General features: G+C 44.5%; 1 protein-coding gene across 1 annotated transcript in view; it reads left to right on the top strand.

The window, feature by feature from the left end:
- The first annotated feature begins 1,468 nt into the window (after nucleotides 1-1,468).
- LOC139414353 (G-protein coupled receptor 22-like) overlaps nucleotides 1,469-21,697 on the top strand; it is a 29,485-nt gene continuing 9,256 nt past the window's right edge. Inside the window, exon 1 of the mRNA XM_071162270.1 lies at nucleotides 1,469-1,549. The gene's annotated coding sequence lies outside the window, so the exon portion shown is untranslated. The remainder of the gene's footprint in view (nucleotides 1,550-21,697) is intronic.

The following is a 21,697-nucleotide window of genomic DNA, read 5'->3' as shown; positions in this document are numbered from 1 at the left end:
TTGGTGGTGAAGTAGTGTCCCCATGAATGACAGAACACTGCTCAATGCTCCGTATTTTCTACTGGCTTGCCCCACCACCACGGAAAGTACTGAGCTAGGCTGAAACACCTGCATTTTGGAGCTGCCTTACCCGAGAAAACCAAGACGAGACCATGTTTGTATGCAACTTTTTTAACTCAATGACATATCTATATATTTTTTTACATTGTTTGCAAAACTTATATGTGACACATATTAATGCCAAAATAACATGCAAAACAGGCAAGCCCCCCCCCCCAAAAAAATTGAAAAAATGTGGGCTCTGCTCTGAATGATGGGTCGCCACTGGATATTATCCACTAAACACTACCTTGTTTTACAGGGAAGAAGTGTTTGAATTATAAACATTGAGCTTCACTTATATGGCATCTCATCATGAAGTCAGTGTGACAATTTACTGGACGTAAATTCATATTTTTGACAGGTTCACATAAAAACCTAACCTCCAGCTTTCTCCATTTTATATGCCACCTATTTTATTCTTCATCCTATTCATCCCTCTGACATGTTGACAGAGTCATCTTATCATTTATTTGGTTTAACTTCTCACCCTCTCACAGATTGAGATTGAAACGTCTGATATGGATGGACAATGACTGACGTTTTTGTGCCAGGGTCTGACATCAGACAATGTGTAAAGAAATTCAGTTTTGCACTCGTCACTGACACCCGTTCATATTCAAGGCAGTGTGATTGCTTGTGGGGAGCTCTCACCTCTAGAAAATACAGGGGGAAATAGAGGAAAATAACCAAATGAAACGGAACATTGTCTGAATACAATATCTGGTGAATAGAGAGGCAAACAGTGGCCATTTTTTCTCAAGCGGACCTGCCATTCTTTCATCTTGTCCTCACAAACCCACCCTGAGAGATAGAGAAGGTGGAGGTGGTGTGATATAGTGTTGTACTGTGTGTGAGAGGGAGCAGAAATGTTTCAGGAATCACTATTAGGGAGCATTCACCCTTGAGGAATCTCAGGTTGTCCTTGTAACAATACCCATCACACCCCCTCCCTCATATTCCATTCCCCCTCCAACTATAGCGCTCAATCCCCCCTTCTCCACCCGCCTCCTTTTCCTACATGCCTTCCTTTATGCCTGCAGATAGTGACCATATTGGAGAAGGGTTGGATTGGCTGCGCTTCTATGAGCGTCAACCAGCTGCAGTGCATGTGTAATCTATGCGTTTCGTTTGATTGATCCATGTGTGGGATGCTTCATTCTGTGTAGAGACAATGAGCTGATTTCGTCTAGAGAGGGAAAACGCTAAAAGGTTGAGGAATTAATTGATTTATGAACAGAAAAAGGTCGGTACTAACCTCTCTTTCTTGTCCCATGGAGGATTTCGTACCAATCCCGCGCTAAAGGCGCGAAATTATTCCGGTCACGTCGCGCGCTGAAAGCGGGCTGTCCTGGAGCTTTGGTGCTCTGTGCACGCGAGAGATAGCGCAGCGCGCGGACACCTGCAGTAGAATGTAGCGGGAATTCCCCTCCTAAACCGGCGCAAGGAGGTAAGTTAAAAAAAGTACTAAACCATTTACATTATGTTTATAATTCTATATAGGTTATAGACTTCCGTTAGCCTTCCGCCATGTTATCCTCTACATATATGTATATACTGCATCTTGAGAGTTCATTTATCTATTGAAGGATAATTTGTTTGTTTTAGACATTGATACAAGAGAAGTTGGAAGAAATTGTTGAATTGAAAAATGTTGAATTATGCAACATTAACACACATGTTGCAGTTCAGGCCACATGGCAAGGACGCAGAGTCGTTAGAAGTGTGCGATCAGCCCAGAGGGTCGGGAAGAGACGTCCATAGAGCGTCATTACCAGCTCAGTAACCTAACGTAGCCATGGCAGTAATGGGATGCTTACCAAAGCCTGTCCTGCCGAGGAGTGTCTCTGTCGAATGGTTGTTTTTATGGATGCTTTGGAACACAAATAAACATAAGTCGCCAAGTGCATAGTTGTTACAGTGTATGCTGTAATAGTACATGGTCTAGTTTTTTTGTATGCTTCATTGTGGCAAGTAGGCTAAATGTTAGACTACTATTGAGGCATATTGTCATTGCAAACACCACCGACTGTCACATAGCAGGGGTATTAAAAAAATAATAATTGTAATTCATTCCATGAATGCATTTTGTTTAAGTTTGTCCCAGAAAGGCAAAATTAAGGAAGATGAGAGAACAGTTACAGAACAGTCTATGTTACAGCATAGACTAGATGGACTAGTAGCACTCAGTCTAAAGAGTCCTTTAGGTCTGCATCCATTTATCACCTAAATGTATAGAGTACTATCAGACAATCACACGTCCATATTATATCCCTGCCCTATAGGCTGCCTACTATACAGCCCTAATCAAAAGTTTAGACACACCTACACATTCCAGGGGGGGGGGGGGGGGGGTATTTTTATTTTTTCAAAATTCTTGAATAATAGTGAATACATAACACATAACACATGGAATCATGTGGAAAACAGAAAGTGTTAAACAAATCAAAATATATCTTCAAGTCTTCAAAGTAGCCACCCTTTGCATGATGACAGCTTTGCACACTCTTGGCATTCTCTCAACCAGCTTCATGAGATAGTCACCTGGAATGCATTTAAATTAACCTGTTGAGTGTAGGGGGCAGTATTTTGATGTCTGGATGAAAAACGTACCCAGATGAAACTGCCTATTTCTCAGGCCCAGAATCTAGAATATGCATAAATTGTCAGATTAGGATAAAAAACACTCAACTTTCCAAAACTGTCAAAATATTGTCTGTGAGTATAACAGAACTGATATTGCAGGCGAAAACCTGAGGGTAATCCAACCAGGAAGTGCCTAAGAGAAACAAATATCCCTGTTCCATTGCATGCCTTCCCTCCATTTAAAGGGATATCAACCAGATTCCTTTCTCTATGGCTTCCATATGGTATGAACAGTCTTTAGACATAGTTTCAGGCTTTTATTCTGAAAAATGAGCGAGAACGGTCACATCACGTCAGTGGATTGCTGGGTGCCAGCAGAGTTTTGCATGCGCAACAGTTTGGAGCAGACAATTTCTCTCTCTCTCCTAATGAAAAAGCTACGGTCCGGTTGAAATATTATTGATAATTTATTGTGAAAACAACCTGAGGATTGATTATAAAAAACGTTTGACATGTTTCTACGAAGTTTACGGATACTATTTGGAATTTTCGTCTGCCCCGTCGTGACCGCTCGAGCCTGTGGATTTCTGAACAAAATGCGCCAACCAAATGGAGGTATTTTGGATATAAAAATAATCTTTATGGAACAAAAGGAACATTTATTGTGTAACTGGGAGTCTCATGAGTGCAAACATCCAAAGATCATCAAAGGTAAGCGATTCATTTTATTGCCTTTCTGACTTTCGTGACCAATCTACTTTGCTGCTAGCTGTTTGTGATGTTTTGTCTGCTGAGAGCGATGTCCTAACATAAATGCTTGGATAGCTTTTGCTGTAAAGCTTTTTTTTAAATCTGACACACAAGGTGGATTAACAACAAGCTAAGCTGTGTTTTGCTATATTGCACTTCTGATTTCATGAAAATTAAATATTTTTAGTAATTTAATTTTAATTTGGCGCTCTGCAATTCAGAGGATGTTGACGAAAATGATCCCGCTAACGGGATGGGTGCGCCAAGAAGTTAACAGGTGTGCCTTGTTCAAAGTTAATTTGTGGAATTTCTTTCCTTCTTAATGCGTTTGAGCCAATCAGTTGTGTTGTGACAAATTAAGGGTGTTATACAGAAGATAGCCCTATTTGGTAAAAGACCAAGTCCATATTATGGCAAGAACAGCTCAAATAAGCAAAGAGAAATAAAAGTCCATCGTTACTTTAAGACATGAAGGTCAGTCAATCTGGAAAATGTCAAGAACTTGAAAGTTTCTTCAAGTGCAGTCGCAAAAGCCATCAAGCGCTATGATGAAACTGGCTCTCATGAGGACCTCCACAGGAAAGGAAGACCCAGAGTTACCTCTGTTGCAGAGGATAAGTTAATTAACTGCACCTCAGAATGCAGCCCAAATAAATGCTTCACAGAGTTCAAGTAACAGACATATCTCAACATCAACTGATCAGAGGGGACTGCGTGAATCAGTCCTTCATGGTCTAATTGCTGCAAAGAAACCGCTATTAAATACACCAATAAGAAGAAGAGACTTGCTTGGGCCAAAAAACACGAGCAATGGACTGGACCGTGGAAATATGTACTTTAATCTGGTGAGTCCAAATATGAGATTTTTGGTTCCAACTGCCATGTCTTTGTGAGACGCAGAGTAGGTGAACGGATGATCTCAGCATGTGTGGTTCCCACTGTGAAGCATGGAGGAGGAGGAGGTGTGATGGTGTGGGGGTGCTTTGCTGGTGACACTGTCTGTGATTTATTTAGAATTCAAGGCACAATTAACCAGCATGGCTAGCCATCCCATCTGGTTTGCGCTTAGTGGGACTATCATTTGTTTTTCAACAGAAAAATTACTCAACAAACCTCCAGGCTGTGTAAGGGCTATTTGACCAAGGAGGGTGATGGAGTGCTGCATCAGATGACTGGGCTTCCACAATCACCCAACATCAACCCAATTGAGATTGTTTGGGATAAATTGGCCGGCAGAGTGAAGGACAAGCAGCCAACAAGTGTTCAGCATATGTGGGAACTATTTCAACTGTTGGAAAAGCATTCCAGGCGAAGCTGGTTGAGAGAATGCTGGGAGTGTGCAAAGCTGTCCTCAAAGCAAAGGGTGCATACTTTTAAAATCTAAAATATATTTTGATTTGTTTAATACTTTTTTGGTTACTACATGATTCCATATGTGTTATTTCATAGTTTTGATGTCGTCACTATTAAGCTGCAATGTAGAAAATAGTCAAAATAAAGAAAACCTCTTGAAGGAGTAGGTGTGTCCAAACTTTGGACTAGCACTGTATGTATGTGTTTATATAGGCCTAAGCTACTATATAAACTTCTATAGCATCTGAGTGTTTTGTTTCAGAACTAGCCTATGGATTACTAGATTAAAGTATCTCTATAACCGATAGGCCTACTGTTATCAAAGAGGCTGTGTAGTCACACAGTATTTTACATTGCCTGTGTATTTGTATGCAATCAGTTGTGTGTTATAGGAGCTGCTTTTCTCCTCATTCCTATTGTTGCTTGGGGAGTCCCTGTTGTGAAACCCAAAGGGATTGTCTCAAAAAAACAATTCCCATTCCACTCACATTTTTTGTGTGGCTCCCCCCTCTTGACGGCAGAGAGAAAAACGTGAGTTTTAATGTTAATTTTCTGCAATTCTACACGTTTAGCCATGGGGCAGGCATAGATAATATTTTGCAGGTTTTCTGCAGTTCTACACAGTTTTCCATGGGGCAGAGATAATGTTTTAAAGCTAATTTCCCGCTATTCTACACATTTTGTCATGACTTATGTCATGGAATGATATCTGAGTGGGAGTGACTAGCAAAATCAATGGGGGCCCCCTGGAGGTTAGGGCCCCTGGGCACGTGCCCTGTGTGCCTGGTTGGTTTTCAGCCATGATTACTAAAAGTTTAGATAACTATCTAGACTAACTTACCAATGTAAAAATTGTTAGCTGACATGGCTAATTGAGTGACTGTCAGTTACTGACAAAACAAGAGAACTACTGATGCACACCCAAATTTCGAACTTGCACCTTGAGTCTTCTACTATTCTAACTCTCAAAAGTAAGTTGAGACCCCCGCTGACTTTATAAAAATACATTTAAAAAACACTTATGACTCTTATGCCTGGAGCCGGCCCTGTGTGTGTGCGTGTGAGAGAGAGTGCGAGCGAGAGAAAGAACGTGTGTGTGCATACAATTTACAATTTTGCACACTAGAGTGTTTGTTTGGTGTTTGTCTTTTTGTGCATGATGTGGTGCACGTGTGTGTATTCATGGAGGATTTGATGGTGGATGTGGTGGGGGAATATATTTTTACAAATGTGTCACTACAGCTAGCTGCTGCAGTAATTGAGCGAAGCTGTCATATTTGATTTCTGTACAATGAGTCAAATATTTGCTCTCTCCTACAGTTGTTCTGTAATGCACTGAATGTTCTGATGTAGAGGTTAATACACTCACTATCCTAAGATTTCACAACATCATGAGAGTCACAATTTGCCTGGTAGTCTAGGGACATCAGAAATAAGGAAGGCTAAGAAAGGTTGTTGTTTAAGGCAGTTGTCTACGGTTAAGTCATTTGTGGTTTTGAATGTGTTCATTGAGTATGTTTTCATCTGTGTTGGTATATCTGATGGGCTTTTGTGTTGTGAATCTGAGGGCCTACAGTACACAGACTCACTGGTTCCAGCTATTTCCTAAGACTGCTGGAGACTATTATTCTTAACAGAGAGGTTGCAGATCCAACTTTTCCTGGACCTTTCTTCCTGCCAACTAAAGGTCCGAGAGGTCTCTACAGTACGTATATATATATTTTTGCATAGCTGCTGCTCACTCTGCTGTCGCTTCAATGATCGGACGTCTTGTCCTGTTGTAGTCTACCAACTTCGACATGTTGCACATGATCGATATGTTGTTTAACAAACTTCTTTGTCTGTTGGAACAGTAGGCTAGGCTATTGCAAACATAAGCATGACACAAACAGGCAGTCTAATTAGCAATGTCATGTTCTTTTTTCAGAAGGGAGTACATGCAGCTATTTAGGCAGCATATCAAACACAAGCAAGACACAGACATGCAGTCTAAATAATGATTTAATTACATTTTTTCATCATCATTGCAACATTGGCATGGTAGGGAGCAGAAAAGCAGTCAAAGTAATAGTGTTCTTTTTCAGGATACAATACGGCAGCATAACTATAAAGATTACATCATCGCAAATGTATGTGTGTGTTTAAAAAGCAGATTGTTTTTCCCCAATGCAATGTGTAGACTGCGCCCTGCTTATGCTGCTGCAATATCCTTGGTTACAACAGACGGAGAAAGTGGCAGCCTTCGTCCTAAATTACCCTTAGTAATATAAGGCCGAGACATAGGCTACATCATCATGTCGATCAAATTGGTTGAGGTTTCAGAAGAAGGTGAATAAAGAGAGAAACGTGAAGGGGAGGTAGAGCAGCAGAAACGTAAAAACAAAATAGTGCATAAAATAACACGTGCAGAACTTGAATCGGACCTTCAGCTCTGGGGAAAAAAAATCCAGGGGGGCGGGACGGTTACGTACGGATCCGCGGCCTCGGCTTATTCTTCATGGCCGGATATTTAAAGTCATCCAAAACCATCTCTAATCTTTTCTCTCTCTGACTCAGAAGGTTTGAACAGGGTTGGATGAATACAAATTAATATGAAGAGGGTTCAGTTTTACACAGTTCTACTGTGCAGACTTTTCCCCTGTGTAAAGCAGTGAGGTGGCTATGTGAAATTAGAAGCACATTGCAATTAATTCACTGATCCAAGATAATGAGTGACGAGAAGAGATTTCTCCACCGCACAATAAATACATCGAGAAAGTGAGAGAGATGTGTGTGATCCAAAGCTAGATAGGATAAAAGTAAGGAGAGGGGGTGGGAGGGAGGGACACAGGAGGGACACATGAAAAGCAGACAAAATGGATAGATGGAAAGATAAATCGCCAGTGAGGTTGAGGGAGACACTAAGGAGAGATATGCCATCAAGGAGGGGGAGATCGCTGTGAAAGTGGGGAGATAAAACACAAATGTGTGTGCTTTTTTTATCCGTTCATGTGTCTGTGTGAGTGCATACGTGTGTGCGCTTGCTGTGTGTGTCCACATGTGTGTGAACGTGTGCACGTGGGTGTGTCCATGTTATGTGTGCCCGTGTGCATCCGTTCATGGGTGTGAGAGTATGTGTGCCTGTATGCGTGTGTAAATGTGTAGTATGACAAGGCCACGTGCAGGACGGTATGGTGCTGGTTTCCCTTTCCTTCTGTTGTTGAGGTCTGTCACTGCAGTGTGATAGCCTAGCGGGGGGAGTGAGGGAGATGACAGTAGTGGCCCTCCCCTCCTGCCCAAATGACGCCCTGTCTGCAGGAGATAGATGGGATTCATTGAGCTCTAATTGCCTTCTGGAGAGATTTAACTTCATCACTTTAACCCTACTTAGGCCTCTCATATCTGTCATGTCTGTGTCTATCCTCTGTCCTTTTCTCTTTCTTTCCCTTTGCTCTAAAAATGTAACCTCTCTTGATCTACCCATCTCTCTGTTCCTGTTTTTCTCTCCTTCTCCCTCTCCCTCTCCCCCCTCTCTCTCTCCCTTGGCTTGTTCAGGCAGATGTTGAACTGTAATGTTACAATGGGACTCTGGCGTATGGTGAAACAAAAACAAAACTACACCTCCTTCCCAACACCAGCAGCCTGCTTATCTGGGACGAATTCATACATAAACACTTCCTAAAAGTGGCAAACTGTCTGTGTGTGTGTGTGTGGGGGGGGGGGGGGGGAATGGAATGACAATGGGGAAAATACCACACCTGAGTTTCAAATACTTGTGAATTTGATTCAAATACTTGTTTGAGCCTGTCTGGTTTAATAAACCAACAGAAAAGTTGCCTACTAAAATTGCAAACCTGCCCATCTGGCACGCCAGGTAGACTCAAGCAAAGCTCAAAGTATTTGAATACATTTTTTAAGTATTTGAAACCCGGGCCAGGTCAGAAAAATACACAGGATTTGAATGCTTTTCTTGTAAAACAGTGCAATTTCTGTGAAGCTGGTCCTCACAATTTATGAGATTGTCATGTTTTTTTCACCTAAAATGGCCGTTTGTGCCCCAGACGGAACTCATTCACGCCTCATGACAGAAAGGTTTGTGACGCCACCGTTGCTTAGCACCGCTTAGCACTTAAAACCCCTCAAGTAATGTGGGAGTAATTATGGGGAAAAAAATGTATCCTAATGAATGTAATTATAATCCACTAAGTTATTGTTCAACAGCACTACATATCACATTGTGCTAGAATACACAACCTACCAGCATCATAATTTCTCTCCATGCGGCCTGCTATGCTTAAACCCTCTCCGTCATAGCTTGATTATACAGTGACTCAGTGGCGCCTGATTTGGATTCATTCTCTTTTTTAAAGAGGCTTGATTGCATTGCGGTCTTGATTGGCCTTATTGATGGGCTGGTACTTGTAATGGCAAAATGACAGACTTGGTCTCTCGGGCTGGGGATAGTTATGTGAGAAGGTTTTATAACGGATGCTAAAGCAACTTCCATTGACAACAATCTGATAAGCCGACACATGATAATGATGACACTTCCCCAGGACCCAAGGGTTACCTAGAGATCAAGGTCCTCTTCATCTATAGCTATCCTTAGGGGTTCCTCTGCCTTACTGTACCAGGGCCATTTTGGACAGGATTTGGGTTCACCTCAGGCATGTGGATGTGTTGCTGGGTGGGTGAGTTGTGGGCTGTTTTGTGTAGGTGTTAGGCCATCTGTGTCCGTTTGTGTGAGTAAGGCAGAGAGAGATAGTGGGAATCAAAGGCTCTTTTAAAAAGCAAGTATTAGTATTTATAAGGAAATACAAAATGTTGGTGATAGAAATTAGTAGAATTGTGATTACAGAGATTTCCATTGGAAATCTGTTTTTAATTGATATTATAGCTGATACAGAAAGATCTTTAAAGATCTCAATACATTGAGGAGATACTGACAATATGGAGAGAGAAAACGAGCAAGAGAAGGTGGAGGCATGATGGATGGGAAAGAGGAGAGAAGAGGAGGAGGGTTTGGGAGTGGTCAAATGAGAGCTGGATAGAGGGAGTGAATAGGGCTCAAACATTCCCCTCAAGTGATTACACGACTAAACATCCATCTGCAACTCTATACCTCCCTCCCATTCATCACTCCTTCCCTACAACCCCCCTTTCTTTTTCTCTCTTTCTGTCTCACTCTCACTCTCAAACAGGTGGATGGGATCCAGCAGTCTTTTAAACACACAAGATGTAAGTTACCACAAATGGTTATCAATCTTCAAAGGGGAGTAGGTTTGTGTGGTTTGTTGGTGGTGATGTGGGATAGAGGATATGTTCCTGTGTGGGGGGTTTGGAGCAGTGGATGGTGGGATAGGCTGTGTGTATTGGTGGCACAATATGGCGTGTGTGTGCTCGTGTGTGACGTAGCCATCTCTGAGGCGGGACGCAGTAGGCAGTGTGTGTACATGTGAGTGTGTATATCAGTGTATGGTTGGGTGGTGGGGGTGTGCATTAAGCGAACTGAGCAGAAGTGAAAATGACAGGTGGAGCGTATTCTATTATTTTACTGTCAGATTTAAATAGCATATCCCAGTAGCGCTAGCCGTAGTATGAATATTTCTATTTACTATTGATGACTGTCCAGAGAAAATAGAGTGAACTAGGCAGCTACATTTCTTTTCTCATTTGGCTTCTTTGCATTGAGCTGGCAGTAGCATGCTCTGTGTTGGGCTTGGACAGGCTGCTTTTTCTGCTAGGTGTTGGTTGGCTTCCAGGGAGGCTGCTGGCCCAGCTGGTGGCTGCTAGCGGTTAGCACTGCGGGATGAATTGAGTGGGAAAATTAAGCCTTTGATCGATTGTCTCACTGCGGACATTAGAAACGCCTAAGACAGCCATGAGTCAGCAGTCTCTTCACTCTCTTCCCATCTCTCTCTCTCTAGCCCTCTTATTCTCTTTCTCTCTCTCTCGCTATCACTCTCTCTCTTTCTCCAACCCCCCTCTCTCTTTCTCTGTCCCTCCCCCTTGCTCCCTCTGTCTGTCAGTACCCATCTATCAATACACTTTATCACTATATTTTCACTCTCGATTTAGTGGTGGTCTCTGTCCTTTTGCAGATGTCACACCATTTTGTCTCCCAAGGCCATTTCTCTGTGTGTGTGTGTCTTAATGAGAACCTGTCACATTGACAGCCGGATCTGTTTATAGATTTGCCTCCTGTGACAGTGGAACTATAGGAGCTTGACTAGCTGTCAGTCAACTCTCACCTATACCATAGCAACAGAGCCCCATAACTGTAGTAGATGGAGCAGAGTTCTCGCTCTGGTTAGTGACACACCTCTACTTAGGACCAATAAATACTGTGTTTTGTGTTTATTTGTTAAATCTGTCAACAAGACAGTGTGCACTTAATTATATTATAAGTTCTAAAACAATGTTTCTATCTGCTGGTTGAGGCTAGTAGTTCGATCAAATTGAACGTCATGAGCTCGATAGCCATAAGCAAGGTCTATTGGTTGCCTGCTAGGTGAGGTGGTAGAACTTGCTGTCTTTCTGAGAACAATGATGTGTGACTGGTGCAAAGTTTGTTCCAGTCACAAATCAATCTGAACAGAGTCAAACTAATGAAGAGGGCACAGAGGAACACACAAGGCTCTCATGTCACCCCCTGAGTCCAAATTAAGCTTCTGAATGGGTAATGAGAGGCCTGGGATCTTATTGGTTCCTTTGACTTTGGCCAAATCAGTTGATTGATTGCTTGTTTTTTGTTAGGAGTTTTTGCTCCTGGTTGGGGAGATGTGCTGGATCTGCCATCAAACTTTAATGACCTCAGGGACTAGCATTTTCCCCTCGTTTCTCCTCTATTTGGGTTGTTGTTAAATAGAACATGAGGCTGGTTGTCTTCATCTCTTCCCCTATCCCCTCCATCTCTGTCTGGCCTGTCAATCACATGCCTGCTGGGCATTGTGTCTGTGGTGTGTCACCTTGCTTCCAGCTGTACTGTTCACTGTTTACTGCATACTTGGCTGGCCAAATAACACACACAGGCGAGTGCATTAGTATTTTATTAGGATTCCCAATCAGCTGCTGCCAAGGCAGCGGCTACTCTTCCTGTGGTCCAAAAAGGAAACAAAACACAACAAATATAATACATCGCTCTGGTGATATCACATACATTATCGAGCATTTAACACATACTGTATAGTTCAAATTATGACTTTTATAACGGCACAGGGTGAGACCCAAATGCAGACACAGGACGCAGATGGTTTGAGTCTCTGAAATGTATTAAACAACAAGGGGCAGGCAAGAGGCAGGTCGAGGACAGGCAAAAGTTCATAAACCAGAGTTCAAACCGTACAAGGCGGCAGGCAGGCTCGAGATCAGGGCAGGCTGAGTGGTCAGGCAGGCGGGCTTAGTGTTAGGGCAGGCAAGAGGTCAGAAACGGGAGGACTAGAAAAACGGAGACTAGGAAAAACCAGGAGCTCGGAAAAACACACTGGTACGCTTGACAAGACAAGACGAACTGGCAACAGACAAACAGAGAACACAGGAATAAATACACTGGGAATAATGGGCAAGATTGGTGACACCTGGATAGGGGTGGAGACAATCACAATTACATGTGAAACAGATCAGTGTGTGACACTTTTAGCACTCGGTGGTCTATAATAACTTCCTATGAGAATAGGCTTTAGGTAAGGCAGATGAACCTGTAGCTATATTACTTCCACATCATCTGGCATGAGATTGTCTCTCAGCCTAACAGGAATATTACTCTGGACATGTATAGCATATACACCTCCTCCATTTGCATTCCTATCTTTTCTGTATATGCTATAACCATGTATAGCTGCTACTGCATCATCAAAGGAATTATTTATGTGTGTTTCAGAGATGGTCAGAATATGAATGTTTTCTGATGTTAGTAAGATGTCAATTTCATGAACCTTGTTTCTCAGGCTACATACACTCAAAAGTTTGGGGTCACTTAGAAATGTCCTTGTTTTTGAAAGAAAAGCCAATTTTTTTTGTTCATTAAAATAACATCAAATTGATCAGAAATACAGTGTAGATGTTGTTAATGTTGTAAATGACAATTGTAGCTGGAAACGGCTGATTTTAATGGAATATCTACATAGGTGTACAGAGAGGCCCATTATCAGCAACCATCAGTCCTGTGTTCCAATTCCAATAATCCAAGTTGATCATTTAAAAGGCTAATTTATAAATAGAAAACCCTGTTGCAATTATGTTAGCACAGCTGAAAACTAGTGTTCTGATTAAAGAGGCAATAAAACTGGCCTTTAGACTAGTTGAGTATCTGGAGCATCAACATTTGTGGATTCGATTACAGGCTCAAAATGGCCAGAAACAAATAACGTTCTTCTCAAACTCGTCAGTCTATTCTTGTTCTGAGAAATTAAAGCTATTCCATGCGAGAAATTGCAAAGAAACTGAAGATCTCGTACAACGCTGTGTACAACTCCCTTCACAGAACAGCGCAAACTGGCTCTAACCAGAATAGAAAGAGGAGTGGGAGGCCCCGGTGCGCAACTGAGCAAGAGGACAAGTACATTAGTGTCTAGTTTGAGAAACAGGCGCTTCATTAGTCCTCAACTGGCAGCTTCATTAAATCGTACCCGCAAAACACCAGTCTCAACGTCAACAGTGAAGAGGCGACTCCGGGATGCTGGCCTTCTAGTTCTTCTGTCCAGTGTCTGTGTTCTTTTGCCCATCTTAATATTTTATTTTTATTGGCCGGTCTGAGATATGGCTTTTTCTTTGCAACTAGTGAAAAGGTTAATCCATTGTTCTCTGTCAACCTCTTTTACTTCCATTTTTTTCTCCCTGCCATTTCTCAACACCATCTATCTCTCTCTCTCTCTCTGGCTCTGCCTCTTGGTACTCTCTTCACCCTCTCGCCTCTTGTCAAAAGGAATAACTTGAGTTTACCTCTCCTTACATTTTTACATTGTTACACTCTTACAGTTAGTGCATTAATCTTAAAATAGCTAGGTGGAACAACCACATATCACAGTCATAGTAAGTACATTTTTCCTCAATAAAGTAGCTATCAGCAAAGTCAGAGCTAGTAAGCGGGAAAAGAGTCAAGTACGAGTGTTCGTTTACAAAAGTGTTTTTTTGGAGGGGAGGGAGTGCTTTGAGTGCTCGGTTGGGGTGTAGGGTTTGAGCATAGGAATGGAGGGGCAGTTCCTCTTGCTGCTCCGTAGGCAAGTACCATGATCTTGTAGTGGATTCGAGCTTCAACTGGAAGCCAGTGGAGTGTGCGTATGAGCGGGGGTACTTGGTAAAACTTGGGAAGGTTGAACACCAGGTGAGCTGCAGAATTCTGGATAAGTTGCTGGTGTTTGATGGCAAAAGCCAACAGAGAGTTGCAGTAGTACAGAAAAGAGATGACAAGTGCATGGATTAAGACCTGCGCCGCTTCTTTCGTGAGGTAGGATCTTACTCTCCGGGTGTTGTAGAGCATGAACCTGCAGGAGCGGGTCACTGCTTTGATGTCCATCATGTTGTCCATATCAATAGAGGGTTAACACCAATCTCTCATTCTTGTCGTGTTCACGGATTGGAACATATTCAAGAACAACAATGCCAACATACTTGACTACAGAGACAGGGTCACATCTTACTTACATCAGTGTATGTGGGGAGAACTGCATCCCATCAAACACTTTTGTATCAAACAGCAGCGACAAGCCATGGTTCACTGGTGAGCTCAGGGCTCTCCAGTGCCAAAGTGGAAGCCCGCAGGGCTCTCTACTCTGCCAGAGAGGAAGACCACAGGAGAAAGACCGGGGACCTCTACAGAGAGGCCAAGAAAAAGCTACTCTCAGGAATTAAGGCAGCCAAACAGCAGTACAAAGTCAGGCTACAGCAATAGTTCTCCAGCAACGACTGCTTGTTTGTCTGGAAAGGACTAAAACAAATGACCAACTACAAACCAAAAGCTCTGACGGAAGATGACCCCTCACTACTGAATAAACTAAACCAGTTTTACTGCAGATTTGACTCACAATGTCTCCTCAATCACCAGGACAATACCCCCCCCCACCTCCCTCTCCTTGCTACTTCCGCCTCTCACCCATCTACCCATCTACTCAATCCCACCCCTCCCTTCCCCATACCTCTTCAGGCTCCTCTCTACTCCACCCCTCTGCCATCCCAGGTCCCCGCCATCCTGTCCCAGGCTGCCCTCCCCTTCCCCCACCCCTTTAGGAAACAGAACAGCAGGAACGCTGCCAGCCAATTCTTATTTACAATGACAGCCTACAACGGCCAAACCTGGACGACACTGGGCCATTTGTGCGCCACCCTATGGGACTCCCAATCACAGCCTATAATCAAACCAGGGTCTCTGTAGTGACGCCTCAAGCACTGAGAAGCAGTGCCTTAGACCGCTGCGCCACTCAGGAGCCCAATTACAAAACTTAAGAACAGCAAGCATAGAAATAGTTCACATAGAACAGATCTTCCACTTCTTAGACGTGCTTTCAATGAAGATTGACAGATCTATAACTCACATTTCTATGTGAATTTGGTCAGGTTGCCCAAAAAGTTACATATTGCAGCTTTAAGCACTGCGCTGACCAGCTCTCCCCTGTTTTCAATGATATATTCACGACTACAGACCTGTAGTGCTCACCTCAGTCAGTCATCATGAAAACCTTTGCGTGCCTGGTACTGTCCAATCTAAAAACCATCACTGACGCCTCCCTCGACCCACTGCAGTTTGCCTACAGAGCTAACAGGTCTGTGGACGACGCTGTCAACATGGGCCTACAAGACATCCTCAAACACCTCGATAACCCAAAGACATATGCAAGGATAATGTGTGTGGACTTTAGCTCTGCATTCAATACCATCATCCCAGAATTTCTACAAGACAAACTCTCCCAGCTGAATGTGTCCAGCTCCACCTGTCAGTGGATCACTGACTTCCGGACCAACAGGACGCAACACCTGAAGCTGGGAAATCACCTTTCGAACTCTTTATCCCTCAGCACAGAGCGCCGCAAGGGTACTTGCTCTCACCTCTACTCTAGACTACACTAATGATTGCACCTCCAATAATACATCAGTCAAACTACCCAAGTTTGCAGATGACACCATCAGAGGTGGGACCAAATAACACTTTTTTCGAGTCTCAAACAAGTCTCAAGTCACATATTCCAAGTCTCAAGTCACAAGGACCAAGTCTCAAGTCACAAGGATAAGTCTCAAGTCGAGTCACAAGCAGAACAGGTCGAGTCTCCAGTCACGTCCATGTCATGCATTCTAAGAACAAGTCAAGTCAGGTTTTTGTCAAGTCAAGTAAAAAATACATATACAGTGGGGAGAACAAGTATTTGATACACTTTGCAGGTTTTCCTACTTACAAAGCATGTAGACGTCTGTAATTTTTTATCATAGGTACACTTCAACTGTGAGATATGGAATCTAAAACAAAACATTTTAAGTAATTAATTTGCATTTTATTGCATGACATAAGTATTTGATACATCAGAAAAGCAGAACTTAATATTTGGTACAGAAACCTTTGTTTGCAATTACAGAGATCATATGTTTCCTGTAGTTCTTGACCAGGTTTACACACACTGGGGCAGGGATTGTGGCCCACTCCTCCATACAGACCTTCTCCAGATCCTTCAGGTTTCGGGGCTGTCGCTGGGCAATACGGACTTTCAGCTCCCTCCAAAGATTTTCTATTGGGTTCAGGTCTGGAGACTGGATAGGCCACTCCAGGACCTTGAGATGCTTCTTACGGAGCCACTCCTTAGTTGCCCTGGCTGTGTGTTCCGGGTCGTTGTCGTGCTGGAAGACCCAGCCACGACCCATCTTCAATGCTCTTACTGAGGGAAGGAGGTTGTTGGCCAAGATCTCGCGATACATGGCCTCACCCATCCTCCCCTCAATACTGTGCAGTCGTCCTGTCCCCTTTGCAGAAAAGCATCCCCAAAGAATGATTTTTCCACCTCCATGCTTCACGGTTGGGATGGTGTTCTTGGGGTTGTACTCATCCTTCTTCTTCCTCCAAACACGGCAAGTGGAGTTTAGACCATAAAGCTCTATTTTTGTCTCATCAGACCACATGACCTTCTCCCATTCCTCCTCTGGATCATCCAGATGGTCATTGGCAAACTTCAGACGGGCCTGGGCGTGCGCTGGCTTGAGCAGGGGGACCTTGCGTGCGCTGCAGGATTTTAATTCATGACGGCGTAGTGTGTTACTAATGGTTTTCTTCGAGACTGTGGTCCCAGCTCTCTTCAGGTCATTGACCAGGTCCTGCCATGTAGTTCTGGGCTGATCCCTCACCTTCCTCATGGTCATTGATGCCCCACGAGGAGAGATCTTGCATGGAGCCCCAGACCGAGGGTGATTGACCGTCATCTTGAACTTCTTCCATTTTCTAATAATTGCACCAACAGTTGTTGCCTTCTCACCAAGCCACTTGCCTATTGTCCTGTAGCCCATCCCAGCCTTGTGCAGGTCTACAATTTTATCCCTGATGTCCTTACACAGCTCTCTGGTATTGGCCATTGCGGAAAGGTTGGAGTCTGTTTGATTGAGTGTGTGGACAGGTGTAATGACGTTCGTCTGTACGAGAGGCGGACCAAAGCGCAGCGTGGTTGTTTTGATTCATGTTTTAATAAATAACTTCACATGAACAAACTAACAAAAACAAGAAATGTGAAAACGCAAAACAGTCCTATCCTGTGACAACAAACACAGTGACAGGAACAATCACCCACAAACACACAGTGAAACCCAGGCTACCTAAGTATGATTCTCAATCAGAGACAACTAATGACACCTGCCTCTGATTGAGAACCATACTAGGCCGAAACATAGAAATACCCAAATCATAGAAAAACAAACAGACTGCCCACCCAACTCACGCCCTGACCATACTAACTACATACAAAACAAAGGAAATAGAGGTCAGAACGTGACAGTACCCCCCCCCAAAGGTGCGGACTCCGGCCGCAAAACCTTGACCTATAGGGAAGGGTCTGGGTGGGCGTCTGTCCGCGGTGGCGGCTCTGGCGCGGGACGCGGACCCCACTTCACCATTGTCTTAGTCCGCCTTATTGTCCGCCTCCGTGGCTTTCTCACCATGGCCACCCTTCTCAATGACCCCACTGGACAGAGGGGCTGTCTGGGACAGAGGGGCAGCTCGGGACAGAGGTGGGGCAGCTGCTCGGGACAGAGGGACAGCTGCTCGGGACAGAGGGGCAGCTGCTCGGGACAGAGGGGCAGCTGCTCGGGACAGAGGGGCAGCTGCTCGAAACAGAGGGGCAGCTGCTCGGAACAGAGAGGCAGCTGCTCGGGGCAGAGGGGCAGCTGCTCGGGGCAGAGGGGCAGCTGCTCGGAACAGAGGGGCAGCTGCTCGGAACAGAGGGGCAGCTGCTCGGGGCAGAGGGGCTCCGGCAGCGGCGCCGGACAGGCGGGAGGCTCCGGCAGCGGCGCCGGACAGGCGGGAGGCTCCGGCAGCGGCGCCGGACAGGCGGGAGGCTCCGGCAGCGGCGCCGGACAGGCGGGAGGCTCCGGCAGCGGCGCCGGACAGGCGGGAGGCTCCGGCAGAGGCGCCGGACAGGCGGGAGGCTCCGGCAGAGGCCCCCTGGACAGGCGGGAGGCTCCGGCAGAGCTGGACAGGAGGAAGGCTCTGGTAGCGCCGGAGAGGCGGGAGACTCCGGCAGCGCTGGAGAGGAGGGAGCCCCTGTAAGGATGGGCCGGAGAGACAGCCTGGTACAGGGGGCTGCCACCGGAGGGCTGGTGCGTGGAGGTGGTGACGGATAGACCGGGCCGTGCAGGCGCACTGGAGCTCTTGAGCACCGAGCCTGCCCAACCTTACCCGGTTGAATGGTCCCGGTCGCCCTGCCAGTGCGGCGAGGTGGAATAGCCCGCACTGGGCTATGCAGGCGAACCGGGGACACCGTGCGCAAGGCTGGTGCCATGTAAGCCGGCCCAAGGAGACGCACTGGAGACCAGATGCGTAGAGCCGGCTTCATGGCACTTGGCTCGATGCCCACTCTAGCCCGGCCGATACGCGGAGCTGGAATGTACCGCACCGGGCTGTGCACCCGCACTGGGGACACCGTGCGCTCCACAGCACAACACGGTGCCTGCCCGGTCTCTCTAGCCCCCCGGTAACCACAGGAAGTTGGCTCAGGTCTCCTACCTGGCGTAGCCATACTCCCTGTTAGCCCCCCCCCCAAGACATTTTTGGGGTTGACTCTCAGGCTTCCATCCACGACGCCGCGCTGCCTCCTCATACCAGCGCCTCTCCGCTTTCGCCGCCTCCCGTTCTTCCTTGGGGCGGTGATATTCTCCTGGCTGAGCCCAAGGTCCTTTACCATCCAAATCCACCTCCCATGTCCATTTCTCCAAATAGTGCCGCCTCTCCCACTGCTGCTGCTGCTCCTGTTGCTGCTGCCTCTGTTGCTTCTCCTGCTGCTCCTCTTGCCGTTGCCCGTTACCACGCCGCTTGGTCCTGTTGGGGTGGGTGATTCTGTAATGACGTTCGTCTGTACGAGAGGCGGACCAAAGCGCAGCGTGGTTGTTTTGATTCATGTTTTAATAAATAACTTCACATGAACAAACTAACAAAAACAAGAAATGTGAAAACGCAAAACAGTCCTATCCTGTGACAACAAACACAGTGACAGGAACAATCACCCACAAACACACAGTGAAACCCAGGCTACCTAAGTATGATTCTCAATCAGAGACAACTAATGACACCTGCCTCTGATTGAGAACCATACTAGGCCGAAATACCCAAATCATAGAAAAACAAACATAGACTGCCCACCCAACTCACGCCCTGACCATACTAACTACATACAAAACAAAGGAAATAGAGGTCAGAACGTGACAACAGGTGTCTTTTTATACAGGTAACGAGTTCAAACGGGTGCAGTTAATACAGGTAATGAGTGGAGAACAGGAGGGCTTCTTAAAGAAAAACTAACAGGTCTGTGAGAGCCGTAATTCTTACTGGTTGGTAGGTGATCAAATACTTACTGTATGTCATGCAATAAAATTAATTACTTAAAAATCATACAATGTGATTTTCTGGATTTTTCTGGATTTTTGTTGAAGTGTACATATGATAAAAAATTACAGACTTACATGCTTTGTAAGTAGGAGAACCTGCAAAATCGGCAGCGTATCAAATACTTGTTCTCCCCACTGTATATACAGTTGAAGTCGGAAGTTTACATACACTTAGGTTGGAGTCATTAAAACTCGTTTTTCAACCACTCCACAAATTCCTTGTTAACAAACTATAGTTTTGGCAAGTCGGTTAGGACATCTACTTTGTGCATGACAAGTAATTTTTCCAACAATAATTTGTAATATATGGCGCATTCAAAATTGGATCACCAAGACCTGTAAATAAATGAGCACTTCAATCTGCCTCGCCTTCTGCTGATGTCATACCCTGACTGCTATAAAGTCCATATTTTACAAATACATAATCATAATGTATTAGCCAAAATATACTAGTACTTGGCCCCTCCCAGGACCATACAATTACCCAATTGGCAATTAAACAATAAACTGGTTCTACAATGAAAAAAGGCAATTTTCACAACCATTGTTACATTGGTATATACGTCTTAATCAGACTTAATAATATTTAGGCAATACATTTCTCTTATTCAACGTACTGACTCCTGCGTGGCGCGCAGGCTACGTAGCTTGCGCCCTCCTATTACATACAGTGCCTTGCAAAAGTATTCACCCCCCTTGGCGTTTTTCCTATTTTTTTTGCATTACAATCTGTAATTTAAATAGATTTTTATTTGTATTTCATGTGATGGACATACACAAAATAGTCCAAATTGGTGATGTGAAATGGAAAAAAATAACTTGTTTCAAAAATTCTGAAAAAAATAAATGCGGAAAAGTGGTGCGTGCATATGTATCTACCCCCTTTGCTATGAAGCTCCTAAATAAGATCTGGTGCAACCAATTATCTTCAGAAGTCACATAATTATTTAGATTGCACACAGGTGGACTTTATTTACGTGTCACATGATCTCAGTATATATACACCTGTTCTGAAAGTCCCCAGAGTCTGCAACACCACTAAGCAAGTAGCACCACCAAGCAAGTGGAACCATGAAGACCAAGGAGCTCTCCAAACAGGTCAGGGACACATTTGTGGAGAAATACAGATCAGGGTTGGGTTATAAAAAAATATCAGAAACTTTGAACATCCCACTGAGCAGCATTAAATCCATTATTAAAAAATGGAAACAATATGGCACAAGAACAAACCTGCCAAGAGATGGCCGCCCACCAATACTCACGGACCAGGCAAGGAGGGCATTAATCAGAGAGGCAACAAAGAGACCAAAGATAACCCTGAAGGAGCTGCAAATCCACAGCGGAGATTGGAGTATCTGTCCACAGGACCACTTTAACCCATACACTCCACAGAGCTGGGCTTTACGGAAGAGTGGCCAGTTAAAGGCCATTGCTTAAAGAAACAAATAAGCAAACACATTTGATGTTTGCCAAAAGGCATGTGGGAGACTCCCCAAACATATGGAAGAAGGTACTCTGGTCAGATGAGACTAAAATTGAGTTTTTTGGACATCGAGGAAAACGCTATGTGTGGCACAAACCCAACACCTCTCGTCACCCTGGGGATGTTTTTCATTGGCAGGGACTGGGAAACTGGTCAGAATTGAAGCAATGATGGATGGTGCTAAATACAGGGAAATTCTTGAGGGAAACCTGTTTGTCTTTCAGAGAATGGAGACTGGGACGGAGGTTCACCTTCCAGCAGGACAATGATCCTAAGCATACTGCTAAAGCAACACCCGAGTGGTTTCAGGGGAAACATTTGAATGTCTTGGAATTGGCCTAGTCAAAGCCCAGACCTCAATCCAATTGAGAATCTGTGGTA

The sequence above is a fragment of the Oncorhynchus clarkii genome, chromosome 7 (genome assembly GCF_045791955.1).
Source record: "Oncorhynchus clarkii lewisi isolate Uvic-CL-2024 chromosome 7, UVic_Ocla_1.0, whole genome shotgun sequence".
NCBI classification, from domain to species: Eukaryota; Metazoa; Chordata; class Actinopteri; order Salmoniformes; family Salmonidae; genus Oncorhynchus; species Oncorhynchus clarkii.
Note: the sequence above shows the minus strand (reverse complement) of the source record. Positions and strands in the feature narration are given on the sequence as shown.